This window comes from Ranitomeya imitator, chromosome 7 (assembly GCF_032444005.1).
Source record: "Ranitomeya imitator isolate aRanImi1 chromosome 7, aRanImi1.pri, whole genome shotgun sequence".
In the NCBI taxonomy this organism is placed as follows: Eukaryota; Metazoa; Chordata; class Amphibia; order Anura; family Dendrobatidae; genus Ranitomeya; species Ranitomeya imitator.
Window position 1 is genome coordinate 105,893,828 of NC_091288.1, and position 13,124 is coordinate 105,906,951.

Genomic DNA, 13,124 nt, shown 5'->3' on the forward strand with positions numbered 1-13,124 from the left:
AAGTTTTGGCTTTCCGCCCACCAACGAAGGGAATGAATAACTGAGGAATTCAGGGTGATTCGACTTTCCAAGTTGTCTTTTAGTATTGACTGCCATTCGAGTACGTGCCACTGAAGTTCTCTTGTGTGGAACTGTGCGAAGGGTATCGCTGGTAGGCATGAGGATAGAGAGCCTAGTAGCGACATTGCTCTCCTTAGAGTCATGGAAGGATGGTGAAAAGTTCGCGCTATCTTGGCTAATATGTTGTCTTTTTTGGGGTTTGGAAGTCGGCATTCTTGGACTCGGGAGTCTAATGTCAGACCTAGGAACTCCTGTACTTGACAGGGTTCCAACTTTGATTTTTTTAAGTTTATGAGCCACCCCAAGTCTGTCAAAATAGTCATTACCCGGTCCCTCTGTTCTTTGCAACTTTGGGCCGAGTTGCTTACGATGAGAAAGTCGTCTAGGTAAGGGACTATTAATATATTTTGTTCCCTTATGTGGGCCATCATTTCTGCTATTATTTTTGTGAATATTCGGGGAGCTATAGAGATTCCGAACGGAAGAGCTCTGTACTGGAAAAATCTTAATTGTCCTTTTATGGGAACTGCCAATCTTAGGAATTTTTTTGATTGATTGTGGATGGGCACATGATAATATGCATCGGTTAGGTCTATCACGACCATGTAGCAATTCGGAAACAGGATTTTTATGGTGGACTTTATTGTTTCCATTTTGAATTTGTAATTTTTTACATATTTGTTCAGGTTTTTTAGATTTATAATGGTCCGAAAGGACCCATCGGGTTTTGGTACTAAAAAAAGAAGGGAGAAAAACCCTTTTCCTACTTCCTGAGGGGGGATTTCTTGAATCAGTTTTTGCAGTAGGGAAATAATTTCTTTCTCTAAAGCTGCTTGTTCTGCCACCAAGGATCTTATTTTCGTTTCTATGTACTTCCGGGGAGGAAAAGAAATAAAATCTATTTTTAGACCGTACTGTATGATGTTTAGAATCCAGGTGTTGTTGGATATTTTCTTCCAGGCGGGAAGGAATGATGTGAGTCTTCCCCCCACCGTAGGCAAAATGTCATTTGGAGGGTTTTTTGTCTCGGGAGGTATTGCCAAAGAGGTAACCTCTATCCCTTCTCCTGCCTTCTTCCCATTTATTCTGCTCCCTGGGGGGTCTGCGGCGGAAAAATCTCCGATTCCGAAAGGACTGCCTGAATGGGGCTGGGCCCAAATTTGGAAACCCCTTCTTTTTGTCTCCTGCTTTTTGGAGGATGTCATCCAGGGTCTCTCCAAACAGAAAATTTCCTTCACACGGAATAGAACATAGCTTTAGCTTTGTCTGGAGATCTCCAGGCCAGCTTTTGAGCCATAAGGTTCTTCTGGCTGCATTGGAGAGAGCAGCGGCCTTAGATGTTAACCGTACGGAGTCTGTTGAGGAGTCCGCCAGGAATGCTGCTGCTGCTCTAATTGCAGGGATAGAATCCAGTAATTTATTCCTGGGTAGCCCGTCTCTAATTTGACTCTCTAATTGATCAATCCACACCATCAGAGATCTGGAGGTGCAGGTAGCCGCAACAGTAGGCCTCAAGCTACCCCCAGCCGATTCCCATGCCCCTTTAAGAAATGTGTCTGCTTTCTTATCTAAAGGGTCTCTGAGGGTACCCATGTCCTCGAACGGGAGCGCAAATTTTTTCGAGGCTTTTGCCACCGCTACATCCAACTTTGGTGCCTTATCCCAGGAAGTGGATGCGTCATCTTCGAAAGGATACTTCCTTTTAAGCGAGGGCACCGAAGAGTTTCTCCTATCTGGTTTCTCCCATTCTTTTTTAATTAGGGATTGGACATTGGGATTTAGAGGAAAGGTTTTCCGTTTTTTTTGTCCCAAGCCACCAAACATTACTTGGGCCGTTTTGTCAGGTTTAGGCTCCTCTACCCCCATAGTAGCCCTAACGGCTCTCACTAAGGTATCCACTTCCTCGAGTGGAAAACAATGTCGGCCTGAATCTTCCTCGGAGGAGGATAGGGAGGAGTCAGAATCGTCCGAATCTGCGTCTTCAGATGAGGATCGGACAGAGTAGGATTGTACTGTTTCCTTTACTTTATCTTTTCCTTTTTTGGAGGAAGATACAGCATTCTGAACCTCAGATCTAATGATGTTTTTTAGCTCGGATGCAAAGTCGGGAGTCTCCTCACATAGCACACGCTGGATACATGATTTACAAAGATTTTTGTCCCACGCTACTGGTAAAGCTTTGTCACAGATGGGTAGGATTTGTTTTTTCTTTTCTCCAACTTCTTCTTTCCCTATTAAGGGAGAAGAGGGAGCCCTATTATAATATACACATTCACGAAGATCACTCACCATTCGGACGTGCAGGCAGGAACCGGTTCTGGAGGGGGCCCTGGGTCTGGAATGGAAGGTTCCCGAGGAGGTGAATTAGTCTTCGCAGCAGACCTGCTGCGCTGTGTAGAACGACTGCTAGACCCACTCCTGGCGCTCTTAGGGTCTGTTTTCTTATGGTGCTGCTGCCTCGGCTGCAGCTCCTGTGGATCGCTGTCTTCCATGATTTACAGGGAGATGGTGCGACAACTATGTGTGCACCATCTCCCTATTTGTATTTGGCGCCACCTCCGGCGTTCCCCGCACTTCCGGTCCTGCGTCACGTCCGGTCCTGCGTCACGTCCTCCATGGAGAAAAGAAGCTACCGCGCATGCGCGCGGCGATAACCCGGAAGTCCTGCCGCATTTCCGGAGCGGCGGCCATCTTAGTACACCCGGAGCGTGCGCTTATCGGCACAGGAGCTCCGGGTGATCCAGCGCCTCTTCTTCACGTCGGAATCGGCGGCGTTCTCCCTCCGCCCACCCTGAAGAACCCCTCGGTTCCAGCGGTGGCGGCTTCGGGAGCCGGACAAGCCGCGGCAGGAGCCTCCTCGCTGCCGGAACTCGACCGCCCGGTCCCGGTCCATCGGTCTTCCTAACAGGTACCACCGAAAAGAGGTTCCCTGTTCAGGGACAGGAAACCAACTGATGCGAGGGAGAGGTACCGCCCTTTTATCTGTAGGTTTCCTGTCCCTGAAGGGCGGATCCCCTCTCTCCGTAGTGCTGTCATGGGAGACCGAGAAATCTCACTTTTTGGCCACCAAGGTAAGCTCCATGTCTGGTGCCAAACCAACAGCTCATCATTCCAAGAACAAGATCTCCACAGTGAAACATGGTGGTGACAGCATAATGCTGTGGGGATGGTTATCGGCAGCAGGATCAGTGAAAATGGACTGAGCCCAGGGGAAGATGGATGGTGCAAAATACAGGTATACCATTGAGCAAAACCTGTTTTAGTTCAGTCTTGTCAGTGATTTGAGACTGGGACAGAGGTTCAACTTCCAATAAGACAATGACCCAAAGCATACTGCTAAAGCAACACTCGAGTAGTTTAAGAGGAAACGTGTAAATGTTTTGGAGTGGCCTAGTCAAAAGTCCACACCTTAATCTAATTGAGAATCTGGGGTCAGACTTGAATATTGCTGGTCAGCAGAAGAAACCATCTAACTTGAAGGAGCGGGAACAGTTTTGCCTTAGGGAATGGGCAAAAATCCCAGTTGCAAGATGTGGAAAGCTCGTACAGACTTATCCAAGGTGACTTGCAGCTGTAATTTCTGCAAAAGAAGGCTCTACAAAGTACTGACTTTAGGAGGGGTGAATAGTTATGCACACTGAAGTTTTCAGCTACTTTATCCTATTTGTTGTTTGCTTCACAATAAAAAGAACCAAATGTTCACAGTTAGGCATGGTCTTTACATGAACTGAGGCAAACCCTAAAAAAAAAAAAAAACAGTAAAATTCAAGGTTTTGAGGTTGCAAAAAACGAAAAATGCCAAGGGGGATGAATACTTCACAAGCCATGTAAATGAGGTTGCATTTCATCCTGCAAGGTACCAAAACTGCAAAAAGCAAGTCTCAAAAAAAATCCAGCTGGTTCAAACTACTTGATACTTGATTGGTGTAGCCAAAGAATGTTGGGGGTTGCAATGTGACCCCATTTAGTTGCAATATAGTACAATAGTATATATGCTACGCTATATATAGTAGCAGTGGCATAAAAGTTTGAGGAAGGAGCTTGTCTGGTCCTAGAACTTAGAAACTATTACATCTGTCTTCTAGATACATTTCTTTTATTTAACCACAATTCTGAATTCATCAGGTTGTCACTGATTCGCAGCACATAATACATTTCCATAACTATTTGAGAAGACCATCCACTACAAGATGACTTTTCAATGCAAATTTGGATATTCTCAAACAGGTTTCACTGTATATATTTTGGTTTCTCCCTATAATGAAACCAGACATTTAATATACTAATTTAGCTCTTTTAGCATTCACAATGTATCTGCAGAAAAAAAACAATACAGAGCCATTACATTTCTTTGAAACTCACACTAATCCCCTTAAAGTGCACATAATGGTTGTTCATTTTGCCACTATTTTACTATTCTGTTAATCCAATAAAAGGCCAAGCAAAGCTGAACTGCAATCATGTTCTCTTCTCTCCACAAAGATGAGATTTTCAGGCTTCATCCAACATGTCTATTTCTGTTTTCAATTTGCCCTTATTCCCTCTTACAGGTCCATAACCCATGGTTTGCTCAGATGTTCTCCGCACAAATACCAGAAGCCCTTATGTAGCCGACTCACTGTATTTCCCATGAAGTGTGCAGGTCGATTAAAAAACACTTGGGACTTGGGCCAGGATGGAAGCTGGCAAGGAAGAGACCAATCTAAAGGCCCAGGATCAATCTGCTTTCCACTCTAAATGAATACGGCAATACTTTCCCATTTAATTTAGTTCCCCAAATAGAGAAATTGAATTTAAGGTGGAACAAAAGCAAGCTAATCACAGTAAATGACCCAACATCTGGACTGAGCTTTCACAACGTAGAACACTGAAAAGAGATGTACGAGAGGGCAGATGAGCCATCATAAACAGATGCTATACCGATATAGATACTGTAAGGAGTATACGGTTACTGTAAAAAATATATGGAGACACAGCAACCAAAGAATAACTTTCAGAAGAAACTCAATAAAAACTTCCTTACATGATAATTCATGGTTCTGATAAAACATAAAAATATATGATCAACTATTACGATCTGGAACCTAATGCATACTATAATAATGAGTCTGATTTCAGTCACCTTAGTTTTGTTCCCATTAAAGGGGTATTCCCATCTCCAAGATACTATATAGTAGGTGTAATAATAATAATATTAGCAAATACTTCCAAAAAGAAATGTAGTATATTTCTAACGATACTCTATGTCGCTTACCCCTTGTGCAGGGCATTGCAGTAGCTTAGATATCCATGGTTACGCCAACTAACAACTGTCACTATAGGAGTAGTTAGATTACACACAGTATACCCAAAATTATTCACTATTCATCATATCCCAAAAGAATAAATAAAAATAAAGTAAATTAGTAATCAGGGTGTGCTGTGGAAAGCAACAGTGGGAACCACTGCAGTAAGGAAGCCAATACCGAACCACCAAGGAACAAGATATAACCAGAAGTCTATGAACACGGGAATAGTTAGAAATAGGCCTTTATTTATAACAGATGGCAATGTTTACATTAAAAAAATATAATAAAAAATATAATAAAAGAATTTCCACAAGAACAGGATGACATGAGATAATATTAATACTCAGCTGAATAACCCCCAATGACGGAAATATTTTTTTATTTTTTAGTTGTGCATATCATAAGGTGCATAAAATATTATATAAGGGGCAATGATTCCATAGAGACCCGTGTATATAATTTTCTTTTTATATTTTTAAGACGTAAAATATAAACAACTGTTTTTGGTTTATAATCACACTTTATTATGCACTTGTTTGCATCTTTTACACAGTGCCGTTGACACTTTATTTTGTACTTTTTTTGCATTTTTTGCAGTGCTGTTGAGCTATATATATATATATATATATATATATATATATATATATATATATATGTAGTTTATATTTTTTACACATTTATTTTTTATTATTTTTTACGTCTTAAAATATATTTTTTATTATATTTTTTTAATGTAAACATTGCCATCTGTTATAAATAAAGGCCTATTTCTAACTATTCCCGGGTTCATAGACTTCTGGTTATATCTTGTTCCTTGGTGGTTCGGTATTGGCACTATAGGAGTAGTCATAACGATGGACACCCAAATAGGGACCTGGATGTTCGGGTCCGGCCGAACAGTTCCAAAAAGTCCGGGTTCGGGTATCAGAATAGTACCCGAATCCGGAACCCATTCACTTGAACGGGGGGCCCGAACATCCAATGTTTGCTGTGCTGTCATGTGCATGACAGTACGACAAACACCGCTTTTGATTGGCAGTGAAATCATCCCCACCGAAGCCGCGGTTCCCACGCTGTCAAAAGATAGCATGAGCGCTCAGCTGTGATCGGAGGTATAAGGGTATGTGCACACGTTGCAGATGTGCCTGCGGATTTTTCTGCACTAAATTTGCAGCTCTTGGCAGAAAACGCAGGTGCGTTTTTGATGCGTTTTTTTGGCGCGGTTTTGATGCGTTTTTGAGCGGTTTTTATGCATTTTTGTATGAGTTTTTGAAAGATAAAAAAAGATGTATTATTGACCCAAAAAAAAGATTTGTGAGGTAATTTCTTGTCCAACCCACACGCCATTACACACATAGATAAATAGATAGACAGAAAGATAGATAGAAGGAATGAGATAGATAGATAGATAGATAGATACCGTATATACTCGAGTATAAGCCGACCCGAGTATAAGCCGACCCCCCTAATTTTGCCACAAAAAACTGGGAAAACTTATTGACTCGAGCATAAGCCTAGGGTGGAAATGCAGCATTTACCGGTGAATTTCAAAAATAAAAATAGATCATTATTTCCCCATAGCTGTGCCATACAGTGCTCTGCACCGTTCATATTTCCCCATAGCTGTGCCATATACGGTGCTCTGCACCGTTCACTGTGCCCCATAGATGTGCCATATACGGTGCCCTGCACCGTTCACTGTGCCCCATAGATGTGCCATATACGGTGCCCTGCACCGTTCACTGTGCCCCATAGATGTGCCATATACGGTGCCCTGCACCGTTCACTGTGCCCCATAGATGTGCCATATACGGTGCTCTGCACCGTTCACTGTGCCCCATAGATGTGCCATATACGGTGCCCTGCACCGTTCACTGTGCCCCATAGATGTGCCATATACGGTGCTCTGCACCGTTCACTGTGCCCCATAGATGTGCCATATACGGTGCCCTGCACCGTTCACTGTGCCCCATAGGTGTGCCATATACGGTGCCCTGCACCGTTCACTGTGCCCCATAGATGTGCCATATACGGTGCTCTGCACCGTTCACTGTGCCCCATAGATGTGCCATATACGGTGCCCTGCACCGTTCACTGTGCCCCATAGATGTGCCATATACGGTGCCCTGCACCGTTCACTGTGCCCCATAGATGTGCCATATACGGTGCCCTGCACCGTTCACTGTGCCCCATAGATGTGCCATATACGGTGCCCTGCACCGTTCACTGTGCCCCATAGATGTGCCATATACGGTGCTCTGCACCGTTCACTGTGCCCCATAGATGTGCCATATACGGTGCTCTGCACCGTTCACTGTGCCCCATAGATGTGCCATATACGGTGCCCTGCACCGTTCACTGTGCCCCATAGATGTGCCATATACGGTGCTCTGCACCGTTCACTGTGCCCCATAGCTGTGCCATATACGGTGCTCTGCACCGTTCACTGTGCCCCATAGCTGTGCCCATATACGGTGCTCTGCACCGTTCACTGTGCCCCATAGATGTGCCATATACGGTGCTCTGCACCGTTCACTGTGCCCCATAGATGTGCCATATACGGTGCTCTGCACCGTTCACTGTGCCCCATAGATGTGCCATATACGGTGCCCTGCACCGTTCACTGTGCCCCATAGATGTGCCATATACGGTGCTCTGCACCGTTCACTGTGCCCCATAGCTGTGCCATATACGGTGCTCTGCACCGTTCACTGTGCCCCATAGCTGTGCCCATGTACGGTGCTCTGCACCGTTCACTGTGCCCCATAGATGTGCCATATACGGTGCTCTGCACCGTTCACTGTGCCCCATAGATGTGCCATATACGGTGCTCTGCACCGTTCACTGTGCCCCATAGATGTGCCATATACGGTGCTCTGCACCGTTCACTGTGCCCCATAGCTGTGCCCATGTACGGTGCTCTGCACCGTTCACTGTGCCCCATAGATGTGCCATATACGGTGCCCTGCACCGTTCACTGTGCCCCATAGATGTGCCATATACGGTGCTCTGCACCGTTCACTGTGCCCCATAGCTGTGCCATATACGGTGCTCTGCACCGTTCACTGTGCCCCATAGCTGTGCCCATATACGGTGCTCTGCACCGTTCACTGTGCCCCATAGATGTGCCATATACGGTGCTCTGCACCGTTCACTGTGCCCCATAGATGCTCCACATAAATCTCTGCCGCCGCCGCTGCTGCTGCTGCAATAAAAAAAAAAAAACACATACTCACCTCCCTTGATTGCAGCTCCCGGCGTCTCGTTCCGGCGCCTCCATCTTCCCGGCGTCTCTGCTCTGACTGATCAGGCAGAGGGCGCCGCGCACACTATATGCGTCATCGCGCCCTCTGCCTGAACAGTCAGAGCGCAGACGCCGGGAAGATGGAGGCGCCGGCCGGGAAGATGGAGCGACGCCCGGCGGCTGGAACGCGGACAGGTGAATATGCTATACTTACCTAGTCCTGGCGATCCTCGCGCTGTCCCTCTGCCTGGTCTTCGGTGCCGCAGCTTCTTTCTCTATCAGCGGTCACCGGCACCGCTGATTAGAGGAATGAATAGGCGGCTCCACCCCTATGGGAGGTGGAGCCGCTTATTCATTTCTGTAATGAGCGGTCCCACGTGACCGCTGAAGAGGGGAAGAAGCTGCAGCACAGAAGACCGTGGGACGGCAGGGACAGCGCGAGGATCGCTGGGACTAGGTAAGTATGCCTCAGCGCCCTCACCCCCTCACCCGCCGACCCTGCCACCCACCTTGACTCGAGTATAAGCCGAGAGGGGCACTTTCAGCCCAAAATTTTGGGCTGAAAATCTCGGCTTATACTCGAGTATATACGGTAGATAGATAGATAGATAGATGTTATATGTTGCATGCTGTATGTTCTGTTGTATGTTATATGTACGGTTATATGTTATATGTACTGTTATATGTTGTATGTTATATATTTTATGTTGTATGTACTGTTATATGTTGTATGTTATATATTTTATGTTGTATGTACTGTTATATGTTGTATGTTATATGTTGTATGCTGTATGTTATGTTGTATGTTATATGTTGTATGTACTTGTATATGTTGTATGTTATATGTACTGTTATATGTTCTGTTATATGTTGTATGTACTGCTATATGTTGTATGTTATATGTTATGTTGTATGTTATATGTTGTATGTACTGTTATATGTTGAATGTTATATGTTGTATGTACTGTTATGTTGTATGTTATATGTACTGTTATATGTTGTATGTTCTGTTATATGTTGTATGTACTGTTACATGTTGTATGTACTGCTATATGTTGTATGTTATACGTTGTATGTTCTGTTGTGTTGTATGTTATATGTACTGTTATATGTTGTATGTACTGTTATATGTTGTATGTTATTTGTCAGGGGTGTCAAACTGCATTCCTCGAGGGCTGCAAACAGGTCATGTTTTCAGGATTTCCTTGTACTGCACAGGTGATAATTTAATCACCAACTCATTATTTGTGTAGGTGATTAAATTATCACCTGTGCAGTACAAGGAAATCCTGAAAACATGACCTGTTTGCAGCCCTCGAGGAATGCAGTTTGACACCCCTGTTATATGTTGTATGTTATATGCTGTATGTTCGTTGTATGTTATATGTTATATGTACTTTTATATGTTGTATGCACTGTTGTATGTTATATGTTGCATGTACTGTTATATGTTGTATGTTCTGTTGTATGTTGTATGTGACTACCGCTTGAAGCTCATCAAGAGAATGTCAAGAGTGTGCAAAGCAGTCATCAAAGCAAAAGGTGGCTACTTTAAAGAACCTAGAATATAAGACATAATTTCAGTTGTTGCACACTTTTTTGTTAAGTATATAATTCCACATGTGTGAATTCATAGTTTTGATGCCTTCAGTGTGAATGTACAATTTTTATAGTCATGAAAATACAGGAAAATCTTTAAATGAGAAGGTGTGTCCAAACTTTTGGTCTGTACTTTATATTGTATGTTATATGATATATGTACTGTTGTATGTTACATGTTGTGTGTACTGTTATATGTTGTATGTTCTGTTGTATGCTATATGTTATATGTTGCATGTTATATGTTGCATGTTATATGTTGTATGTTCTGTTGTATGTTATATGTTGTATGCACTGTTGTATGTTATATTTTGTATGTTCTGTTGTATGTTATATGTTGTATGTACTGTTATATGTTGTATGTTCTGTTTTATATTCTGTAGTATGTTATATGTTGTATGTTCTGTTATATTTTGTATGTTATATGTTGTATGTTCTGTTGTAAATTCTGTTCTGTTATATGTTGTACTAGATGGTGGCCCGATTCTAACGCATCGGGTATTCTAGAATATGCATGTCCACGTAGTATATTGTCCAGCCACGTAGTATACTGCTCATCGACGTAGTATATTGCCCAGCGACGTAGTATATTGCCAAGCGATGTAGTATATTGCCCAGCCACGTAGTATATTGCCCATTTACGTAGTATATTGCCCAGCCATGTAGTATACAGCACAGAGCCACGTAGTATATTGCACAGCGACATAGTAGATTGGCCAGCCACGTAGTATATTGCCCAGCCACGTAGTATACAGCACAGAGCCACGTAGTATATTGTCCAGCCACGTAGTATACAGCACAGAGCCACGTAGTATATTGCACAGCGACGTAGTGTATTGCCCAGCCATGTAGTATATTGCACAGCCACGTAGTATACTGCCCAGCCACGTAGTGTATTGCCCAGCCATGTAGTATATTGCACAGCGACGTAGTATATTGCCCAGCCACGTAGTATATTGCCCAGCCAAGTAGTATACAGCACAGAGCCACGTAGTATATTGCCCAGTGACGTAGTATATTGCCCAGCCACGTAGTATACAGCACAGAGCCACATAGTATATTGTCCAGCCACGTAGTATACAGCACAGAGCCACGTAGTATATTGCACAGCGACGTAGCATATTGCCCAGCCTTGTAGTATACAGCACAGAGCCACGTAGGATATTGCCCAGTGATGTACTATATTACCGAGCCACGTATGTCACAGGTTAAAAAATAAACACTCACCTAACGATCCGAGGGCCCCTTGTAGTTGAACATACTCACCATTCTGGTCGCTGCTCATCAGCGTCCCGTCTCTCCGCTTCCTGGGATCCAACGGCGCTGTGCAGATGGGCGCGCGGCTGCCGCCATCTTGCGTTCCCAGGATGCTTTGCGAAATTACCCATATGACTTAGCGATCTCGCGAGACCGCTAGGTCTTATGGGTCATTTCGCAACGCATCGCTGGGAAAGGAAGATGGCGGCAGGCGCGAGCGGCTCAGCGGACAACGGAGAGCGAGTATAGCAGGTTTTTTGTTTTTGTACTATTTTTAACATTACTTTCTTTTACTATTGATGCCGCATAGGCAGCATCAATAGTAAAAGGTTGGGGACACACAGGGTTAATAGCGGTGGTAACGGAATGCGTTACCGCCGGCATTAACCCTGTGTTAGCGGTGACCGAAGGGGAGTATGGAGCGGGCGCCGGGGACACTGACTGCGTCGAGTAAGCAGCGGAGCGCCGGGGAGCGGAGTGCCGGGGACACTGACTGCGGGGAGCGGAGCGCCGGGGACACAGACTGCGGGGAGCGGAGCGCCGGGGACACAGACTGCGGGGGAGCAGAGCGCCGGGGACACAGACTGCAGGGAGCGGAGCGCCGGGGACACACACTGCGGGGAGCGGGCGCCGGCCACTGAATGCGGGGAGTATAGAGCGGCCATTTTCTTCCGGACTGTGCCCGTCGCTGATTGGTCGTGGCTGTTTTGCAGCAACCAATCAGCGACTTGGATTTCCATGATAGACAGAGGCCACGACCAATGAATATCCGTGACAGAAGGACAGACAGACAGAAGTACCCCTTAGACAATTATGTATATAGATGTACTGTTATATGTTGTATGTTATATGTTCTGTTGTATGTTATATGTTGTATGTACTATTATATGTTGTATGTTATATGCTGTATGTTCAGTTATCTGTTGTATGTTATATGTTGTATGCACTGCTATATGTTGTATGTACTGTTATGTTGTATGTACTGTTATATGTTGTATGTTCTGTTATGTATCATATGTACTGTTATATGTTGTATGTTATATGGTGTATGTTGTGTTTGTGTTTTTTTTTTTTTACATTCAACACATTAGCCGGATGATGGGACTACTACTGTCCCATCATTGGCTAATGTGTCAATCACTGTCACTGCAGCATCCATATCCCGATGGGACTTGGAGTCCCATCGGACGATGCCTGCACACACACACACAGACCCACGCACAGCCCCAACAGCCTGCACAAACCCCGGGAAGCCCCGCACAGGCCCCCTGGCATCCCGCACAGACCCCCTGGCAGTCCGCACAGACCCCCCGGCAGTCCGCACAGACCCCCAGAGAGCCCCGCACAGTCCCCCGGCAGCCCACACAGACCCCCGAGAGCCCTGCACGGACCCCCGGCAGCCCGCACAGACCCCTGAGAGCCCCGCACAGACCCCACCAACACACACATACACACACACTCTCCGCCCACACTCTTCCCCCCTACCGATCTGCAGCGTTTCACCCGCAGCTAAGCCGCAGATCTTTTTTACATCTGCGGTTTTGCTGCGGATGTGCCCGACTCAATGCAAGTCAATGGGTGCAGAAACGCTGCAGATCCGCACAAAGAATTCACATACTGCGGAAAAAAACAATGCTGCGTTTCCGCACATTTTTTTCCCCAGCATGTGCACAGCG

At 45.0% G+C, this 13,124-nt stretch overlaps 1 protein-coding gene across 16 annotated transcripts in view; it reads right to left on the reverse strand.

Annotated features, from left to right (window-relative positions):
* The window catches only part of PLEKHM3 (pleckstrin homology domain containing M3), a 553,542-nt gene that overhangs the window by 429,749 nt on the left and 110,669 nt on the right, over positions 1–13,124 (reverse strand). The gene's annotated exons all lie outside the window — the stretch shown is intronic.